Source organism: Triticum dicoccoides, chromosome 7B (assembly GCF_002162155.2).
Source record: "Triticum dicoccoides isolate Atlit2015 ecotype Zavitan chromosome 7B, WEW_v2.0, whole genome shotgun sequence".
In the NCBI taxonomy this organism is placed as follows: Eukaryota; Viridiplantae; Streptophyta; class Magnoliopsida; order Poales; family Poaceae; genus Triticum; species Triticum dicoccoides.
Genome location: NC_041393.1, coordinates 234751102 through 234773479, shown reverse-complemented (window position 1 = coordinate 234773479; position 22378 = coordinate 234751102).

The following is a 22378-nucleotide window of genomic DNA, read 5'->3' as shown; positions in this document are numbered from 1 at the left end:
TTCTGGTTTGTAGGAATTTTGATCACAATGCTTTGTAGGTCAGCGATCTTCTATAGGAATTTTGATTCTGGTTTGTAGGTCAGCGATGCTTTTCAAATCAAGGTTGTACGGCGCCCGCTTCTGTTTGTCCCCTTCGATGGCTGCCCCACATAAGTATATGTCCTATCGAGACAAGAAACCGTGAAGCTCACCTGGTATGGAGGGCGCGTGTATGATGTGGTACACCAAAACATCATCTTCGAGGCACAGCTGGAGGACGAGGGCACGTTGGATCTTCCAGTGGCACGCTCCGTGTACTTTGCGTCAAGACCGATGACCTTCATCTCTACCTTTTCGAGGGAGTTGGATACATTGTTGATCCACTTCCGAACAACCCTTGGGTTGTCGGTGACAGTGGCAACTATGCTCAATGAGCCTTCGACAAGGACATGTTGGACACTAAAAACCTGCATTCTGGATCTCTTTCGCCATTTGGAACCGCTAAAACGAAGGGCTATGGTTTGGAGAATTAGGATTAGATGGCTAGTCTAACTAAAGTAGATGATTATTTAAAGGGGCTTCAGAATTACTCCAGGAGTATGTGAAGAGGTTAAAACAATGTGAATGTAGTGGGGTTTGGATGCAAATGAAGACGAAGGAGAGGTGAAGAAGCTGAGGAAAATCAGTTCCTGATGGAGAAGTAAATGGGAGAAGTGGCGTGCAGGTAGTTGATTAGACGGCTAGGTAGACTAAACGAAAAGGCTATGCGGGTAGACTGAGGAGTCGTACCTGTTCGTGTACGTGCCCATCCTTCTAGCGCTACATGTGCCACTGGCTAGTTGAGGTCACTCTTTCGAATCACCGTGGCGAGACATTTTATGATTCCTTTTTATTTCTGCACCTTTCCTGATAGGTGGGACCTATGCAAACGGATAAAAAAAATATGTCGTAGCTGGTTCAGATGGATATTCGCGCGTGCGTGGGAGACACAACATTCACTAGTTAAGGAATACACGATTATCCTCAAAAAAGAAAAGTCCCATCTTCGTGCTTCCGCATGCACGAGAATTTGGTTCTGCTCGCAATATGGATGATACCTGGAGGATGAAGTGAACAGGCATGCTAGCACGGGGGACCTATTTCTGCTATACAGTACTGGAGTACTCATGTTCCTACTACTTGTAGTAGTAATACAACTGTGGTACACTTGATGGTCAAAAAACTATTCATCTGGTCCTCACAGTGAAGTAACAACACCCTACGCCTGATACTAGTCCAGGCAGCATGTTCGGGTTACCAAAGTCAGCCTCACCCTGTGCACTGTGCAGTCTGTCATCGCCGTTGTATAGCATATTAGCATGCCTCGCCTCGTCTCCCTCTCCCCTCCCATAGCACCACTCCATCTCTATCTCCGTCTCCATCTCACTATGCCCCCGCGTACCATCGCCTCGCTCGCCTCCCCCAGTACCACTATTCCCTCGCTAGCCGCTCCAGCACCGACAGCCTTCTCCCCCGTAAATCAAGCCCCCAAAAACCCCCACCTTCCAAACTCCACCATGGCCGAACGCGAACCGTGCAACATCCATATGAGCCGCGATTGGAGCAATCTCCCCAGTGACATCCTCGACCTCTATTGTTCGTGTATGGATATGTTGAGCGCCCTGTGGCTGGCTGCATGCTCGACGGACATGCACACGACATCGTCGAAGCGAGGCCTAAGCTTTTCAAGACACCCTGCTTGCTGCTATCTGGTCTTGCGAGATTTTCTCACCATGGTACGGACGCGTACATGATGCCCCTCGACTTCAATCTGATCTCCATTAGCCGAAACTTCTTTGCAGGTATGTAGTGGGTCGTCGTACATCATTTCCCTCAACTTTGATCCGATCACCATCGCCTGAAACTTCTTGGCAGGTATGTACTGGGTCGGCATGAACTCCCACTAGATGGCTGCCGTCAGAGAAGACAGGAAAAAGTTGGTGCTCGTGAACTTCCAGACCTCCCATGAGATTATCCTTCCTCCGTTGGATTATATAGAGTTTTACCATCACGGTCCAAGTCATCTAGATTACCACGCCAGTTGGACGGACCTTGTTTTGCAGAAGATTGTAGTCTGCCAAGTGCTCACACGACATGCGAATTACGCAGACTTCGAGCTATTTGCCTTGTTAGACCGTGGACTCGCCTATCTTTACGTCGGTGCCTTCTTTAGCTGGAGACAACTTAGCTCATAGTGGATCATCGTCAAAGTTGATACACACTTCTGTGATGCTATTGAACACAATGGCATCATCTACGCGATCGACAAAGCAGATGGCACCATGTATTGCTGGGACGACGCGTGTAAGTTGTTTCCGTCTCATGTTAATGATGATGCCATGACACTGTTTGAACTTTTTGTGATGATCGGCATATCCCTGTTTGAGCAGAATTTGAGTAGAACTATGGCAATGTATTAGAGACACCGTAAATCAGCTATTTGGAATGAGTTAATCATGCGATTGTGACCATGTCATTACAGTCAATTTGTACCCCTGAATAATCAAACGGTTAGGAATATATGGATATTCTCCTTATTTTACAGTAATCTATACTAAATATGAGTGTGTATCAATGGCCATGTTAGTTTCCTCATTTTCATGATGTAGAAACATGCACCACACTGCTGGTTTCATCTAACCATACATTAGGGAAGTAAATGTGCATATGGAGAACTCTATATTTGGAAGTAGTGAAATCCTGTAATGCTTACCATGTGTACATACCTATATTCGCCCTTCAGCAATCAATGGCTCGAATAATATCCTCACAAAAGATTGCCCACAGAACACGAGTATATAACAATGCATGGTGTGTTAGTTACCTTGAAGAATTTGTTTGTGAGGACAGGACATGATTACATAACATGCATGACATGGTATTTTCCTGTGAAGAATCGATTGCGAGATAACATGAGTATAACCATGCATGGCACTTCTATACTTTCGAACCCAATATACATTTCACTGTATTTTCCTCCCAGTTCCAAAAGGGACATATCAATGCTGTTTCTTGCATTATCCTACTCATACTCTGAACAATGCTGATCTTACATTAACAATGCCTATCCTTTTTTATATGATGAAGTGTCCCTACAGTTACTGCCCTTTGTAATAACACCACCATTGCCAAAAACAGGGAAGCACGGCTGGTTCCTCGCTCAATCAGATGATGACAAAAGACTGATGATCATTCAGACGCATGAGCCGGAAAAGTTATATTGCAAAAAACCCACTGTATACAAGCACTATGAAATACGCGAGTATCCGCACAGTGGCTGTTATGTCTATGAGCAGGATACCAACTTGTTGGGGCCTTCGAGATTTTTGAGTTGGAGGCGAGTAAACAGCCTTGGTTCACACAGCTGTTTCTCGGACTCAATTATCCAATTAACCAATAGATCACCGTTGGCAAGGACCTTGATGGAAGAGAGGATCTGTTTGCTATGGAAAACTGTGTCTACACAGCAAGCCCTAGGAGTTCGGGAGCAAATTCCCCTGATTGTCAATGATACAGCCTACAGCCAAAAGAAGGTGAGAATGACAAAGGCATCCAGATTAACTTTGATCCTTGGATGTCTCAATTACGACAGGCAGTGATGTGGTTCAAGCCTTCAGGTTGATAGGTAATTGGGCTATTGCGTCGAAAGGGTGGAGTACTAGTGTCTCCGGATCACTGGTCGCTGAAGCGGGGCTGAAAATTATGATGGTGTTGGATCATCCCTCTTCGAATGACTTGTCATCTTTGCTGCTTGTTCTGGATAGGTATTTCTCTCTTTTGTTATGCATATTCCTTGTCATTTGGTCATCCTCGTCTATGTCACTCTTACTATGTAATAGTTGCCTCTATTTAGAATGTCATTCTCGTCTAGATCACGAGAGTCTAAGCGCTGCAGATGGGTACGTTTTGGTGGTGTAGCAAGACTACTTATGAACTATCATGTCTTGTTGTTTATGTCAATAGTAGTCACTAGTCAGTGTTTGAATGTTGTATATATCATTGTTTCGAACTGTTTATTGTCTCGAACTGCTGGTAGGCTAAATGAGGGCATCACCATTCTCCAGTGTTCAAAGTATATCTCCTTTTTTCAAGTTATAATTTGAGCTTAGTGTCTTTTCGATGATGTACACTTGTTTGGGCCAGTGAGGTGTCGTGGAATATGGGCCGAGTAGTAGCGCAATGCCAAACAGGTCAATTATGACTCATAGGCCGGGCTCTCAAAAGATCCTCAAAAAAAGGTCGGGCTCTCCAAAAAAGAAAGAATAAGGACTCTTAGGCCGCCATGTGGGCGCCACCGGTGTTTTCGTGCGCTTGCGCCCCGAGAGCATATTGACGTGTGTTCAAAATCCATGCTACCTTTTCATCCCCAATCTCCCCCCCCACCTTTGGAATCTCGATTCCTACTCCAGTTCCCCCAAATCCCCCTCCTGTACTCCCTGTACTCAAGCACACTATCATGTCTCCGGTCAACGCGGATCTCCGAGCCAGAGATCCTGAGGTCCGTCCTGCCTCCGGTCGCTGCGTGTTATCGCTCAATAGTGGCATGGCGGCGCTTGACGACCAGTTTGCCGGCAAAGTGCTAATGGTAACCATCAACGGTGACCGGCCTCCTGTCTCGCCGGACGAGCTTGTCAAAGCTCTTGGCATTGGGCACGGCATCCAAATAAGTGACTTGCTCGTCGAAGTCTGTCCGCCACCGGCTGAATTATTTGTCAGGTTCTGGACAACTTTCGACTGCAATCATGAGTTCGAATCTTCCCGGCGTTTGTTCTGCGATGGCGCGCTGGTGAGCTTTGATCGGTGGCACCCAGGATGGGGCTCGGTGCCCTCTGAGCTTGAGTTTTTAACAAAGCTTACCTTCCATGGCATGCCTCGACGTGCTTGGAACAGCGAGTCCATGAATGAGCTTATCAACAACCTTGGAGGTGAGCTCATAAGTATGTTTGTTCCTCCAGACAGTTGGGTTGTGACGGTTATGGCATGGATGAAGAAGTCGTCCACCATACCGAAGGTGATTGGTGTTGAGATACCGGTGCAGGAACCGGGGTTGTACTATTCATCGCCACCAAGGCCGCCGCGGACCATGTTAGGGATGTACTTGTATCGAGTATTCGTGCATGTCGAAGAAGTGGTCAATCCATCAATCAAAGTCCTGCCGTCGTCGCTGGTGCCAGGGTCCGTCGACGACGTCCATTATAGGAGTCGACGTCAAACTTTCCATGTGTTGCTCGGAACGATGGATGGCACAGGGCCTACTCCATCGCGTGGCGGAGGCCACTGCTTCTTTGGTAGAAGAGGCAGGGCTGGCTACCTGGATGTGCTCTAATTTGAGGTAACAACTGAATCTTGTCATATACTAGTTAAATCCGAGCTATGGGTGTGAAGCACTGATGTGCCAATACATTTGATTGTGACCTGTTCTAATTTTGTACATGAACTTTTTTCAGAAAGGGCTATACGTCAACTTAATGTGCTAGCAGAACTTATTTTGTTGTCTGTCTGTTTTCTTTCCACGGCATTCAACATATTGCCCCGTCATTGATAAAGATTATGAACCGTTATGTACTAGTTCATGGTTTCAACATAGCCCTACCCGTAGCGATTCACAGCTTCCATCCTGATTGTGCCGCCTGCATGAAATTTTTGCATGCAAGTTCACTGTGCTATGATGTTCTATATGATTGTGTCAACTATATAAGTTTTTACTGAGCATTAGCAATGCATATGGCCGAAAGATGTATTTACGAGCATCGACCGATGTGTCTCTCTCTCTCACACACACACGCACACACACGCACAAGTGGGACCCGTTGAATTATTTCTTTGCTCGTGACAACTTTTAATTAGGTTTCACTACACTCTAACTTTTTTCTTAAGTTATTAATTGAGCTCAGTGACTTCAAAAAGTTGTACAGAAACCTTGTTTGGGCCTTTCCGGCATCGCTGAATGTGGGCAGAGTAGCCATTTAAGGTTGTACTGTACTACACAAGCCTTTTTTTCACCATCAACAATGCAACTGGGCCGACAGTTGTACACAATGTCCGGGTCAACTTGTTATTCTCCGCCCGCCTGGGCTGCAAACTTTCCTAGGAGGGATGCATTAGACTTAACAAGAAAATGGACTTTAAGAAATAATAAATGGGATGTAATTATAATAATTGGGCAGTAACTATAAAAAATGCACCAAACTCAGAATTAGTTTAAAAATATATTATTTTTGGAATTTTAAAATTTTAATTTCATTACTTGTTGCGCGCGCAATATTTCGTTGGATTTTTACGTAATACAACTTTATTTTGAAATTATATTTAATCTGACTAGAAATTTCAGATAAAAATATTTCGGATCCCATCAAAATGTGGGAATTTTTTATAATTCTGTTTTGAGCGGTTGGTTGAAATTATTAATCATTGTCCTAGCTAGAAAATGGGTTGTACTTTTAACAAACTGTAAATGGGCTGTAGTAAATTCCATTAGAATTCAAAAATGGGATGTACATTCTTACAAATCGCAAATGGGCTATATGTTCTCTGCCACACACTTGTGGGCCTTCTAAGTTGACGCGTCCCCTAAAAAACTAAGTTGACGCATATGCAAGGCTTTGTGAACTTATAGTCAACACACGGTTCTAGCAGCAGTGGCCGTTGGATGTCCATCAAGCGGATGTCGTGCTTCTTCTTCAATCACGGATATTCTTGCTTCAGCCGCCCACAAAATGATTCCTCCCCCTAACATCTGGGCGCACCGTTTCGGAGGCTGACCTGTGGTCCTACTAAGTTGATGCGTACCAAGGGATTTGTCAACTTAGTCAATATAAATGATTCTAGCTGCAGTGTCCGTACGATGTCCATCCAACGGCCGTAGTGCTTCTTCAACCTCTGGTCTTCTTGCTCCAGCTGCCCAACGCAGGGGCGGTCATGTCGCGTGCTCCTGCCTCCCGTGGCCGGCTATGATGCCGCGGAGGCCTCACCGCCCCCTACTACTCCCACCATTGGCCAGGCCATCCCTGTACTCACCCACATGCCCTGTTATTCTGTGGTGACGGCAGCCTCACACTGCAGCCGAACCAGTGAATCATCGTACTCCTCTACGCGCGGGCGTCCACTGTCACGTCTTCCTCGTCTCCGTGTCGTCCCCTTCCTAGGCCTCACCGTCGTCCACCGCCCTGGCGCTCTCGGCGTTGCATGGTCAACGTGGTCAAGGAACGACTTCCATCGAAAGAGTATGATAACCCACAAGTGTAGGGGATCGCAACAGCTTTCGAGGGTAGAGTATTCAACCCAAATTTATTGATTTGACACAAGGGGAGCCAAAGAATATTCTTGAATATTAGCAGTTGAGTTGTCAATTCAACCACACCTGGATAACTTAGTATCTGCAGCAAAGTATTTAGTAGCAAAGTAGTATGATAGTAATGTTAACAATAGCAAAAGTAATATTTTTGGGTTTTGTAGTGATTGTAACAATATCAATAGAAAAGTAAATAAGCGAAGCACAATATATGAAAAGCTCGTAGGCAATGGATCAGTGATGGATAATTATGTCGGATGTGATTCCTCATGTAATAGCTATAACATAGGGTGACACAGAACTAGCTCCAATTCATCAATGTAATGTAGGCATGTATTCCAAATATAGTCATACGTGCTTATGGAAAAGAACTTGCATGACATCTTTTGTCCTACCCTCCCGTGGCAGCGGGGTCCTAGTGGAAACTAAGGGATATTAAGGCCTCCTTTTAATAGAGAACCGAACCAAAGCATTAACACATGGTGAATACATGAACTCCTCAAACTACGGTCATCATCGAGAAGTATCCCGATTATTGTCACTTCGGGGTTGTCAGATCATAACACATAATAGGTGACCATAGACTTGCAAGACAGGACCAAGAACACACATATATTCATGAAAACATAATAGGTTCAGATCTGAAATCATGGCACTCGGGCCCTAGTGACAAGCATTAAGCATAGCAAAGTCATAGCAACATCAATCTCAGAACATAGTGGATACTAGGGATCAAGCCCTAACAAAACTAACTTGATTACATGATAAATCTCATCCAACCCATCACCGTCCAGCAAGCCTACGATGGAATTACTCATGCACGGCGGTGAGCATCATGAAATTGGTGATGGAGGATGGTTGATGATGATGATGGCGACGAATCCCCCTCTCCGGAGCCCCGAACGAACTTCAGATTAACCCTCCCGAGAGAGATTAGGGCTTGGCGGCGGCTCTGTATCGTAAAACGCGATGAAACTTCCTCTCTAATTTTTTTCTCCGCGAGACGGAATATATGGAGTTGGAGTTGAGGTCGGCGGAGTTGCAGGGGGCCCACGAAACAGGGGGCGCGCCCAAAGAGGGTGGGCGCGCCCCCACCCTCGTGGACAGGGTGTGGTCCCCCTTGTCTTCATCTTTTGCGAGCATTTTTTATATTTTCTGAAACTTGTCTCCGAGGATTTTCAGGTCATTCTGAGAACTTTTGTTTTCTACACATGAAACAACATCATGGTAATTCTGCTGAAAACAGCGTCAGTCCGGGTTAGTTCCATTCAAATCATGCAAGTTAGAGTCCAAAACAAGGGCAAAAGTGTTTGGAAAAGTATATACGTTGGAGACGTATCAACTCCCCCAAGCTTAAACCTTTGCTTGTCCTCAAGCAGTTCAGTTTATAAACTGAAAGTGATAAAGAAAAACTTTTACAAACTCTATTTGCTCTTGTTGTCGTAAACATGTAAAGCCAGCATTCAAGTTTCAACAAGTATTATGAACTAACCATACTCACAATAACACCTCGGTCTCACAATTACTCATATCAATGGCATAATCAGCTAGCGAGCGATAATAATAACACTCGGCGGACAACACTTTCTCAAAACAATCATAACATGATACAACAAAATGGTATCTCGCTAGCCCTTTCTGAGACCGCAAAACATAAATGCAAAGCACCTTTAAAGATCAAGGACTGACTAAACATTGTAATTCATGGTAAAAGAGATCCAGTTAAGTCATACCCAATATAAACCAATAGTAATGAATGCAAATGACAGTGTGCTCTCCAGCGGGTGCTTTTTAATAAGAAGGTGATGACTCAACATAAAAGTAAATAGATAGGCCCTTCGTAGAGGGAAGCAGGGATTTGTAGAGGTGCCAGAGCTCGATTTTAAAATAGAGATTGAATAACATTTTGGGCGGCATACTTTCACTATCAACGCAACAACTATGAGATGGCTGTATCTTCCATACTACATGCATTATAGGCAGTTCCCACACAGAATGGTAAAAAGTTTATACTCCCCCACCACCAACAAGCATCAATCCATGGCTTGCTCGAAATAACGAGTGCCTCCAACTAACAACAGCCCTGGGGGAGTTTTGTTTAATTATATTGATTTGCTTTGATCTTTTTGGATCATGGGACTGGGCATCCCGGTTACCGGCCCTTTCTCATGAATGAGGAGTGGAGTCCACTCCTCTTGAGAATAACCCACCTAGCATGGAAGATATAGGCAGCCCTAGTGGAAACATGAGCTGCTCGAGTATACAAAACATAATTTCATTTGAAGGTTTGGAGTTTGGCACATACAAATTTACTTGGAACGGCAGGTAAATACCGCATATAGGAAGGTATGGTGGACTCATTGGAATAACTTTGGGGTTTAAGGAGTTTGGATGCACAAGCAGTATTCCCGCTTAGTACAGGTGAAGGCTAGCAAAAGACTGGGAAGCGACCAACTGAGAGAGCGACATTAGTCATAAACATGCATTAAAACTAATTCACACCAAGTACAAACATGAGTAGGATATAATACACCATGAACATAAATATCATGAAGGCTATGTTGATTTGTTTCAACTACATGCGTGAACATGCGCCAAGTCGAGTCACTCAATTCATTCAAAGGAGGATACCATCCCATCATACCACATCATAATCATTCTAATAGCATGTTGGCACACAAGGTAAACCATTATAACTCATAGCTAATCAAGCATGGCACAAGCAACTATAATCTCTAAATGTCATTGCAAATATGTTTACTTTATAATAAGCTGAATCAGGAACGATGAACTCATCATATTTACAAAAACAAGAGAGGTCGAGTTCATACCAGCTTCTCTCATCTCAATCAGTCCATTATATATCGTCATTATTGCCTTTCACTCGCACGACCGAACGATGTGTATAATAATAAGAGTGTACGTGCATTGGACTAAGCTGGAATCTGCAAGCATTCAACTCAAGAGAGAAGACAAGGTAATATGGGCTCTAAGTTAAATAAACAATCATGCATATGAGAGCCACTAAACATTTTCAATCTGGTCTTCTACTCTCAACCCCCCAAAGTAAAGAAAAGAAAATAAAACTATTTACATGGGAAAGATCCCAACAAGTAAAAGAAGAATGAGAAATATTTTTGGGTTTTCATTTTAATTTCTACTACAAGCATGGAAATTAAACTAACTAATTTTTTTGGTTTTTCTTAAGGTTTATCAAACACACAAGAAGAAAACTAGAAAAAGAAAATTAAACTAGCATGGATAATACAATGAAAGAGTATGAGCACCGATGACTAGAATAGTGTGTGAACATGAATGTAAAGTCGGTGAGAAATACGTACTCCCCCAAGCTTAGGCTTTTGGCCTAAGTTGGTCTAATGCCAAGGGTATCCTGGCCGGTATCGTAGTCGTAACTGGGGTCGTACTGAGATGCAGCAGCAAATGCCTCCTGAGCTGCGGCTTGTTGGCGAGCCGCCTCCGCTCTCCCCTTGTGTTCAGCTGCTTCCTCCTTTGTAACAACATATCTTCCTTTTGCCTGGTAATCAAAAAGGAAAGGAGCAAGAGTAACATGGACAGAGCTATGTTTGTCAAAGATTAGTCGATACTGGAGGAATTGTTCATTCCTCTTAAGAAAATGATGTTTAACCATAGCGTCGTAATCTAAATAAGCAGGAGGTAACATCTTATCCCCCTCTCGTGGGGCTATACCAAGATAATTCACCACACGGGTCGCATAAATTCCTCCAAATAAATCTCCAGCTCTACCATTTTTATGCAACCTACGTGCAACTATTGCCCCCAAGTTATAATCTTTATAACCTAACACAACACTCTTGAGGACACAAAGATCAGGCACACACATATGACATGCTTCATCTTTACTGTTAATGCATCTACCAATGAAGAGAGCAAAATAATGTATAGCAAGAAGATGAATGCTCCCTATGGTAGCTTGTGTAATATCCCTAGACTCTCCCACAGTAATACTGGTAAGGAAATCTCTAAATTCAGATTTGTGGGGATCATTAGCACTTCCCCACTATGGAAGTTTGCAAGCAGTAGTAAAATCTTCCAGGGCCATGGTATATGATTTATCATAGATATCAAACAGGACACCATGAGAATTACGCGAAGATGAAAATTTAAACCTTCTCACGAAAGAATCAGTTAGATAGTAGTACTGAGGACACTTATCTTGCATGAAGTCCTCAAGATCGGCATTACGCACATATGTATCAAATTCATCCTTAATGCCTGCATTGACCATAAACTCTTCTGACGGCCATTCACAAGACCGCACTTCAGCCTCCCTTGGTGGTTCATCATCTTGCTCACGCATAGCACACCTAGGTCCTTTCTTTACTTAGGAACCACCTTGGTATATTTTCCTGAAAATATTTCTTTTCTGCAATATTTCTAAAATTTTAGTAACTTCAAAATAAAAGTAAATAAAACTAAACAAGATTGATAGCAACTACTCCTACAAGTGCCTAGAGCCTATATCATGCATTAGAACTAGTTGGGACCTCATAAATTTAACATGCAAGCTCAAGAATAGGGCCACCAAGGCAGCAAGGATTTGCAATGAACAAAGCACTAGAACAAAAATTATTTGGACCAATGGAGGAGTCACATACCAAGCAACAATCTCCCAAAGCAGTTTTGTGAATGGAGCTTTGAGCAAGGAGATCGAGAATCGCAGCAAAATGAGCTAGAACTCGTACTTGAGCTGGATGGGGATCTTTTGGGAAGAATATGGAGTGTGTGGGTGCTAGCAAAAGTGGAGGGGTCCACCAGGGGCCCACGAGACAGGAGGGTGCGCCCAGGGGGTGTGGGCGCGCCCTCCACTCTCGTGGCCAGGTGGCAAACCCCCTTGTAGTGTTTTCAGTGCCTAAAATCCTCAAATAATTCATAAAAATCATACTAAATTTGCAGGGCATTTGGAGCACTTTTATTTTCGGGATATTTTTTATTGCAAGGATAATTTAGAAAACAGACAGATAATACTATTTTTGCTTTATTTATTTTAAATAACAGAAAGTAAAAAGAAGGTACAGAAGGTTGTGCCTTCTAATTTCATCCATCTCATGATCATCAAAATGAATCCACTAACAAGGTTGATCAAGTCTTGTTAACAAACTCATTTCGAATAACACGGAACCGGAGAAATTTTGAAGTGACACTAGGTTACCTCAATGGGGATATGAACATCCCCAATAATAAGAATATCATACTTTTTCTTGACAGTAGGGAGAGGAAATTCAAAACCTCCAATAATAATTGATGGAATTTTCACAATAGTGTTTATGCTGTGAACTTGAGGTTGTTTCCTTGGAAAATGTACCGTATGCTCATTTCCATTAACATGAAAGGTGATATTGCCTTTGTTGCAATCAATAACAGCTCATGCAGTATTTAAAAAGGGTCTACCAAGGATAATCGACATACTGTCGTCCTTGGGAATATCAAGAATGACGAAGTATGTTAAGATAGTAACATTCGCAACAACAACAGGCACATCCTCACAAATGACGACGGGTATAGCAGTTGATTTATCAGCCATTTGCAAGGATATCTCAGTGGGTGTAAACTTACTTAATTCAAGTCTACGGTACAAGGAAAGAGGCATAACACTAACACCGGCTCCTAAATCACATAAAGCAGCCTTAACATAATTTCTCTTAATAGAGCAAGGTATAGTGGGTACTCCGGGATCACCAAGTTTCTTAGGTATTCCACCCTTAAAGGTATAGTTGGCAAACATGGTGGAAATCTCAGCTTCAGGTATTTTCCTCTTATTAGTTCTGATATCTTTCATATATTTAGAATAAGGGTTTGTTTTAAGCATATCAGTTAAGCGCATGCGTAAGAAAATAGGTCTAATCATTTCAGCAAAACGCTCAAAGTTCTCATCATCCTTTGTCTTGGATGGTTTAGGAGGAAAGGGCATGGGTTTCTGAACCCATGGTTCTCTTTCTCTACCATGCTTCCTAGCAACAAAATCTCTCTTATCATAATGTTGGTTTCTTGATTATGGGTTATCAAGACCAACAGCAGGTTCAATTTCTATATCATTGTTATTACTAGGTTGAGCATCTACATGAACATCATTATTAGCATTATCATCAGGTTCATGTTCATCTCCGGATTGTGTTTCAGCATTAGAGATAGAAGTATTATTAGGATTCTCTGGGGTTTCTACATTAGGTTCACTAGAAGTATGCAAAGTCCTATCATTTTTCTTTTTCTTTTTCTTAGAAGAACCAGGAGCATCTAGGTTATTATTCTGAGAATCTTGTTCAATTCTCTTAGGGTGGCCTTCAGGATACAAAGGTTCCTGAGTCATTTTACCAGTTCTAGTAGCCACTCTAATAGCAAAGTCATGTTTATTATTTAGTTCCTCTAGCAATTCATTATGAGCCTTAAGTACTTGTTCAGCTTGAGTAGCAATCATAGAAGCATGTTTACTAGTGAGTTTAAGTTCATCTTTAACTCTAGCTATATAATCATTCAAGCGTCCTATCGCATTATTCTTCAATTGTCTACCAACATAATCATTGAAATTTGCTTGTCTATCCACGAAATCATCAAATTCATCTAAGCATGGACTATGAAATTTAGTAGACGGGATTTCATCTTTATCATATCTATAGAGAGAATTTACCTTTACTACCTGTGTCGGGTTATCAGTACAATGTGTTTCTTCTACAGGCGGTATATTAAGACCATGTATTTCTTCAATAGGAGGTAAATTCTTAACGTCTTCAGCTTTAATACCTTTCTCTTTCATTGATTTCTTTGCCTCTTGCATATCCTCGGGACTGAGAAATGGAACACCTCTCTTCTTCGGGGTAGGTTTAGGAATAGACTTAGGAGTTGGCTCAATTGGTTCGGGAATTACCTCAGGAATTGGCTCAGGAAGAGTCCAATTATTCTCATTAGTCAACATATTGTTCAATAATAACTCAGCTTCGTCGACTGTTCTTTCCCTGAAAACACAACCAGCGCAACTATCCAAGTGGTCCTTGGAAGCATCAGTTAGTCCATTATAGAAGATATCAAGTATTTCATTTTTCTTAAGTGGATGATCAGGCAAAGCATTAAGTAATCGGAGAAGCCTTCCCCAAGCTTGTGGGAGACTCTCTTCTCTGATTTGCACAAAATTATATATTTCCCGCAAGGCAGCTTGTTTCTTATGAGCAGGAAAATATTTAGCAGAGAAGTAATAAATCATATCCTGGGGACTACGCACACAACCAGGATCAAGAGAATTAAACCAAGTCTTAGCATCACCCTTTAATGAGAACGGAAATATCTTAAGTATGTAATAATAGCGAGATGTCTCATTATTAGTAAACAGGGTGGCTATATCATTCAACTTGGTAAGATGTGCCACAACAGTTTCAAATTCAGTGCCATAGAAAGGGTCGGATTCAACTAAAGTAATAATCTCAGGATCAACAGAGAATTCATATTCCTTATCAGTAACAAAGATAGGTGAAGTGGCAAAAGCAGGGTCATGTTTCATCTTAGCATTTAGAGTCTTTTGTTTCAGCTTAGCTAATAATTTCTTAAGATCTGATCTATCATTGCAAGCAAGAAAATCTCTAGCAGTTTCTTCATCCATAACATAACCCTCAGGAACAACAGGCAATTCATAATTAGGAGGAGAACCTTCATCATCACTTTCATCAATAATCTCATTTTCAATAATTTCATTCTCCCTAGCCTTAGTAAGTTGTTCATCAAGAAATTCACCTAATGGCACAGTAGTATCAAGCATAGAAGTAGTTTCATCATAACTATCATGCATAGCAGAAGTGGCATCATCAATAACATGTGACATATCAGAATTCATAGCAGTAGCAGGTTTAGGTGCCGCAAGCTTATTCATAATAGAAGGAGAATCTAGTGCAGAGCTAGATGGCAGTTCCTTACCTCCCCTCGTAGTTGAGGGATAAATTTTAGTTCTTTGATCTTTCAAGTTCTTCATAGTGATCAACAGATATAAATCCCAAGTGACTCAGAGGATAGAGCTATGCTCCCAGGCAACGGCGCCAGAAATTAGTCTTGATAACCCACAAGTGTAGGGGATCGCAACAGCTTTCGAGGGTAGAGTATTCAACCCAAATTTATTGATTCGACACAAGGGGAGCCAAAGAATATTCTTGAGTATTAGCAGTTGAGTTGTCAATTCAACCACACCTGGATAACTTAGTATCTGCAGCAAAGTATTTAGTAGCAAAGTAGTATGATAGTAATGGTAACGATAGCAAAAGTAATATTTTTGGGTTTTGTAGTGATTGTAACAATAGCAACGGAAAAGTAAATAAGCGAAGCACAATATATGAAAAGCTCGTAGGCAATGGATCAGTGATGGATAATTATGTCGGATGCGATTCCTCATGTAATAGCTATAACATAGGGTGACACAGAACTAGCTCCATTTCATCAATGTAATGTAGGCATGTATTCCGAATATAGTCATACGTGTTTATGGAAAAGAACTTGCATGCCATCTTTTGTTCTACCCTCCCGTGGCAGCGGGGTCCTAGTGGAAACTAAGGGATATTAAGGCCTCCTTTTAATAGAGAACCGAACCAAAGCATTAACACATGGTGAATACATGAACTCCTCAAACTACGGTCATCACCGAGAAGTATCCCGATTATTGTCACTTCAGGGTTGTCGGATCATAACACATAATAGGTGACTATAGACTTGCAAGATAGGATCAAGAACACACATATATTCATGAAAACATAATAGGTTCAGATCTGAAATCATGGCACTCGGGCCCTAGTGACAAGCATTAAGCATAGCAAAGTCATAGCAACATCAATCTCAGAACATAGTGGATACTAGGGATCAAACCCTAACAAAACTAACTTGATTACATGATAAATCTCATCCAACCCATCACCGTCCAGCAAGCCTATGATGGAATTACTCACGCACGGCGGTGAGCATCATGAAATTGGTGATGGAGGATGGTTGATGATGATGATGGCGACAAATCCCCCTCTCCGGAGCCCCGAACGGACTCCGGATCAGCCCTCCCGAGAGAGATTAGGGCTTGGCGGCGGCTCCATATCGTAAAACGTGATGAAACTTCCTCTCTGTTTTTTTTCTCCGTGAGACGGAATATATGGAGTTGGAGTTGAGGTCGGCGGAGCTGCAGGGGGCCCATGAGACAGGGGCGCGCCCAGAGGGGGTGGGCGCACCCCCCACCCTCGTGGACAGGGTGTGGGCCCCCTGGTCTTCATCTTTTGCGAGCATTTTTTATATTTTCTGAAACTTGTCTCCGAGGATTTTCAGGTCATTCCGAGAACTTTTGTTTTCTACACATGAAACAACATCATGGTAATTCTGCTGAAAACAGCGTCCATCCGGGTTAGTTCCATTCAAATCATGCAAGTTAGAGTCCAAAACAAGGGCAAAAGTGCTTGGAAAAGTAGATACGTTGGAGACGTATTAGAGTACTGTACGTGGAGAGGCTGACAGTTGGGTCCATGGCAGCCGCAAGGAAGTGCCTCCTTATTATGCGCAAAATAATTATTCCTCCACTTGACAGTAGGGACCCACCGGACGGGCCACCGTATTTCGCGAAAACAACGTTTCCCCCATGACTGCTGGGACCCACCAGCTACATCTTCGCATGCAAGGAAGTGCGTCCATATTACAGAAAAAATGATTCACCCCCTAACTGCTGGACTCACCAGCTACATCTTTGCACGCAAGGAAGTGCCTGACAGTCGGGACCCACCTGGTCGAAGCGTACATAGCGTTGTCATTCTGGTCGCGAACGTGTACATACATACTGGTCGATTGGTCTGTCTGTAGGCTGCAGTGATGAACCATGGCCGTGTAAGGAAGGGCACGTGTCGTAGTAGAGGCGCGCACATAGCATGTCATGCAGTCCCGTTAATATGATGTACACGTGCGTACAACAGCCAGGGTGCAAGAAAGTAAATACGGCCACGTACGTACATATGGGCGGCGTCTCGAACACCTACTCGCGCATACGTACGGCCAGGCCTCGTGTACATGGCTGGGTCGGAACAGAGAAACTATGTCGTCGTCATGTTCATGGGGAGCCAACCGGCTGGGTCGGAACGGAATGTGTCGTCGTGTTCATCGGGAGGGCTTGGACGGATGGAAACGAGGCCTGGCATACCGCAGAATGGAGGAAACGGCCTTATGTTTGATCGGCCACGGTTGAAACGGGATCCTGTTCATCGGGAGGGGTCTGGCGTACCGCAAAATGGAGGAAATGGACTTCTGTTGGACCTCCTACGGTCGAAACGGGGTCCTATTGATCGAGAGGGGTGTGGCGTACCGCAAAACGGAGGAAACGGACTTGTGTTGGAGCGCTACGGTCGAAATGGGGGTCATGTTCATTGGGAGGGGTGTGGTGTACCGCAAAACGGGACTCCACGGGATACTGTTCATCTCCACCGTCAACCTCCTCCAGCCTCCACGGGCTACTGTTCATCCACCGTCGACCTCCTCCAGCCTCCACCTGCGACTGTTCATCCACGGGCTCCTGTTCATCCAGCCTCCACCGCCCGCTCCTCCACCGGCTACTGTTCAACCAGACATCTCCACGGGGTCCTGTTCAACCACCCCTCCACGGGCTACTGTTCATCCATCCCTCCACAAGCTACTGTTCAACCAGCCCTCCAATGGCTACTGTTCAACCTTCCCTCCACGCGGTCCTGTTCATCCAGCCCTCCACGAGGTCTTGTTCATCCACGCCCAACCGGCTCGATCGATTGGGGTCTTGTTCATCCAACGGCAACACCACAGGGTCATGTTCATCCAACCCCCCACCAGGAACTATTCATCCAACCCCCCAACAATGCTCACTGTTCATCAAGGGAAGGAGGTAGCAAGTTCGATCGACTTCAGTTAGCAGCAGTAGCGAACGAAGGAATCGCTCTAACGCGTAGCCTGCAGTGCAATCGCTAGGGTTCAGTATGCGAACGCCTTTCTCGGGTTTAGTTAGAGCCCAACGCCTCGCACCCACGCGCATACGTGTACGAGAGAAACGCGCATCGCTCGGCCCCCGACCACCCACCATAACCGGGAACTCCCCGATATTTTCCTCGCCCTCGCTTCTACCACGGTTTTTTCTATCATGCACGGCCCAAAGAATGTCATGCAGCTACGTCTCCGGCCCACCCAGGACGAAAAGCCCATTTTCTGTCATGATTTTTTGTCATAGAAGTAGGAGCCCACCACATCTATGATGATATCGGGTTTTGTCACAATTATCGTCATAGAAGTGTCATAAGTATGACAGAAAAAAATTCTTTCGGCCCAAAATGTCATGGATGTGTCTTTTTTTTGTAGTGCCAAAATGGTCATTTCCCATCCAGGAAGGCCGTGGCTATAAATAGCCACCCCGCGCCGGCTTTATCCGGTGGCTGCTCCATTTGATTTTGTTGAGCAACCCCTCTCCGAGTGATTTGAGTTTAAAATCCACCAAGAGAAAACCCCTAGAGCCAAAAAATTAGATAGTGGTCCAGCATCACTCCAATCTAAGTTCAGTACGCTCCGCCTATTACTCTTCAGAGATGCAAACTCTCTAGATGGTTAGGTGTCAAGTTCTTCAGAGACCAAGAGTAATTGTGGTTCTCAAAGAGGAAGTTTGTGAAGGCTTGGAGATCGCCTCAAGTATCTACCATGAGTAATCGACATTGGTTGACAAACCAATTGTCGAGGAGAATAGGGCAAAGAGAGTTTATCTTTGGTGTTAAATCACAACCCCTCCAACAAGACGTAGTCCTTATGCAGAAGGACGAACTGGTCAAACAAATACCCTATTGCCATCGAGCATCACTGGTTACATATGTTCCTACCCTTTATATTCGTACTGATTCAATCATGTAATGTCCTTTGATGAGTGCTTTAGTTTCCATTTGATAGTTTGTATTCGCTCTTTGTACTCTGTTTTCATTCGCTCCGCTGCTGGGTTCCGAGAGTTTTGAGATTTCCGAAAGAAATGTTAAAACTCCCATTCACCTCCCCCCCTCTGGTAGACATACTTTGTTCCTACAAGTATAACAAAGTCTGTTAAAGTAGTAACATTGTAAATTCCAATTGGTATAGTAGTTGATTTAGCAGCCATTTGCGGACATATTTCAATAGGTGTGAGCTTATTCAATTCAAGTATTCTATATAAAGAGAAAGGCATAACACTAACACCAGCTCCTAAATCGCATAAAGCAGTTTTAACATAACTTTTTAATGGAGCATGGTGTAGTAGGTATTCTTGGATCTCCTAATTTCTTAGGTACTCCACCCCTAAAAGAATAATTTGCAAGAATGGTGGAAATCTCAGGTTCAGGTATCTTTCTTTTATTAGTGATGATATCTTTCATGTATTTAGCATATGGAGGCATCTTCAAAATATCAGTCAAACAAGTTTGGAAAAAGACTGGCCTAAGCATTTCAACAAAGCTCTCAAAATCTTCTTCATCCTTATTTTTCAGAGCTTTAGTGGGGAAAGGCATGGGTTTTTGAACCCATGTTTCTCTTTCTTTACCATGTTTCCTAGCAATGAAATCACTTTTATCATATCTTTTATTTGTAGGAGGTGGGTTATCAAGATCAACACCAGGTTCTGTTTCTACATCATTATTTGGTCGAGCATCAACATAAAAATCATTATCATTATTACTAGGTGGATGTTCATCACCAGATTGTGTTTCAGCATTAGAAATAGAAACATCATTACTATTCTCAGAAGATTTTTCTACCACAGGTTCACTAGGAGCATGCAAAGTTCTATCATATTTCTTTTTCTTTTTCTTCTTAGATGAACTAGGTGCTTCATCATTATTCTTTGAGAATCTTGCTCAATTCTCTTAGACATCTAACCAATCATAATTCCGGATAAAGGTCTCCTGAGTCATTCTTCCCCCTCTAGTCATAACTCTAACAACACAATCATTCATTTCATTAAGCAAATCATTTTGCGACTTAGCTGTTTGTTCTAACTAGGTTTGAACCATGGATGAATGTTTACTTAAGCCTTTAACATCATTAGCAATTTTAAACATCAAGTTACTCAAACTGAAAGGATCGAGAAGAGGTGTCTAGAGGAGGGGTGATTAGACACTCAACAAGTAAAGGAGGTAATTTTTTAAGGTCTTCAAGTTGAGGTTGTAGATTAGCACAATTTTAAGCATTCCCAACATGCATCAAGCAAGCATGGCAAGAGTATAAGCAACAGAAATAGTAAATCATGCTAGTTGCAAGAAAGTAAAGGGATGGGGTTGGAGTGTGCAAATGCAATGAAGACACAGAGATTTTTGGCGTGGTTCCGATAGGTGGTGCTATCGTACATCCATGTTGATGGAGACTTCAACCCACGAAGGGTAAGGTTGCGCGATTCCACGGAGAGCTCCACCCACAAAGGGTCCACGAAGAAGCAACCTTGTCTATCCCACCATGGCCATTGCCCACGAAGGACTTGCCTCACTTGGGTAGATCTTCACGAAGTAGGAGATCTCCTTGCCCTTACAAACTCCTTGGTTCAACTCCACAATCTTGACGGAGGCTCCCAAGTGACACCTAACCAATCTAGGAGACACCACTCTCCAAAAGGTAATAGATGGTGTGTTGATTATTAACTCCTTGCTCTTGTGCTTCAAATGATATTCTCCCCAACACTCAACTCTCTCACACAGATTTGGCTATGGTGGAAAGATGATTTTGAGTGGAAAGCAACTTGGGGAAGGCTAGAGATCAAGATTCTTGTGTTTGGATTGGAATGTCTTGGTCTCAACACATGAGTAGGTGGTTCTCTCTCAGAAAATGAGTAGTGGAAGTGTAGGCACGTTCTGATGGCTCTCTCACAAATGGAGAAGGGGGTAGAGGGGTATATATAGCCTCCACACAAAATCTAACCGTTACACACTTTTTACCCAACTCAGTCAAACCGAATAGAGAAACTCGGTGAGACCGGTTCAGTTCAAAATGTGAACGTAAGGAATCTTGGTGGGACTGACAAGATCAACTCGATGGGACCGATTTCAGCAATTAATCAAATAGAGAGTTGGTTAGGAAAACTTGGTGGGACTGATTACACATTTCGATGAGACCGAAATAGTTGCAATAGGCAACAGAGAGTTTACAAGGCCATCTTGGTGAGACCGAGATCCATATCGGTGTGACTGAATTGATTAGGGTTTCTCGCAGTGGCTATGTCAAGTGAACTCGGTGGTGCTGGATAGATCAAATCGGTGGGGCCGAGTTTGACTTTAGGTTTTGGACATATTTGGAAATGATAAAGTGGTTTATGGTTATGGAGCAATATCACTAAGCATTTTGAGCAAGCAAGCCATTAAGCAACACCTCATCCCCTTTTAATAGTATTGGCTTTCATATGGACTCAATGTGATCTTGGATCACTAAAATGAAAATGAAGAGTCTTGAGCCTTTGCCAATCTTTGTCCTTAGCATTATGAAGGGGTTCCACATCCTTTTGTCCTGCCATTCCATTGTTGAACTCATCTGAAATGTACTTGATAAAAACATTAGTCCAACAAGAGATATGTTGACTTTAATTACCAAATCCACCTAGGGAGCACTTGTGCTTTCACAAACGATCAATCATGAAAGCATTACGTTTCAATTGCTTACTAACATACATATTAAAGTGTTCTTGCTTAAAAATGTAATTATCAAATTCATCAAGGCATTGACTAACATATTTATTATAAGGAATATCACCTTCACCGAATATATAAATAGAATTTACCTTTACTACCTATGTTGGTGTATCGAGACCATGTATTTATTTAATAGGTGGTAAATTCTTAACATCTTCGGATTTAATACCCTTTTCTTTCATAGGTTTCTTTTCCTCTTGCATATCTTCTGGACTGAGAAATAGAATACATCTCTTCTTCAGAGTTGGCTTCGTTGCTGGTTTAGGAAGTTTCCAATCATCGATATGTCTTAATATATTATTCAATAGTTCTTTAGCATGTCCAACATTTTGTTCCTTGAAAACACAACCATCCCAACTATCTAGGTAGTCCCTAAAAGCATCGGTTA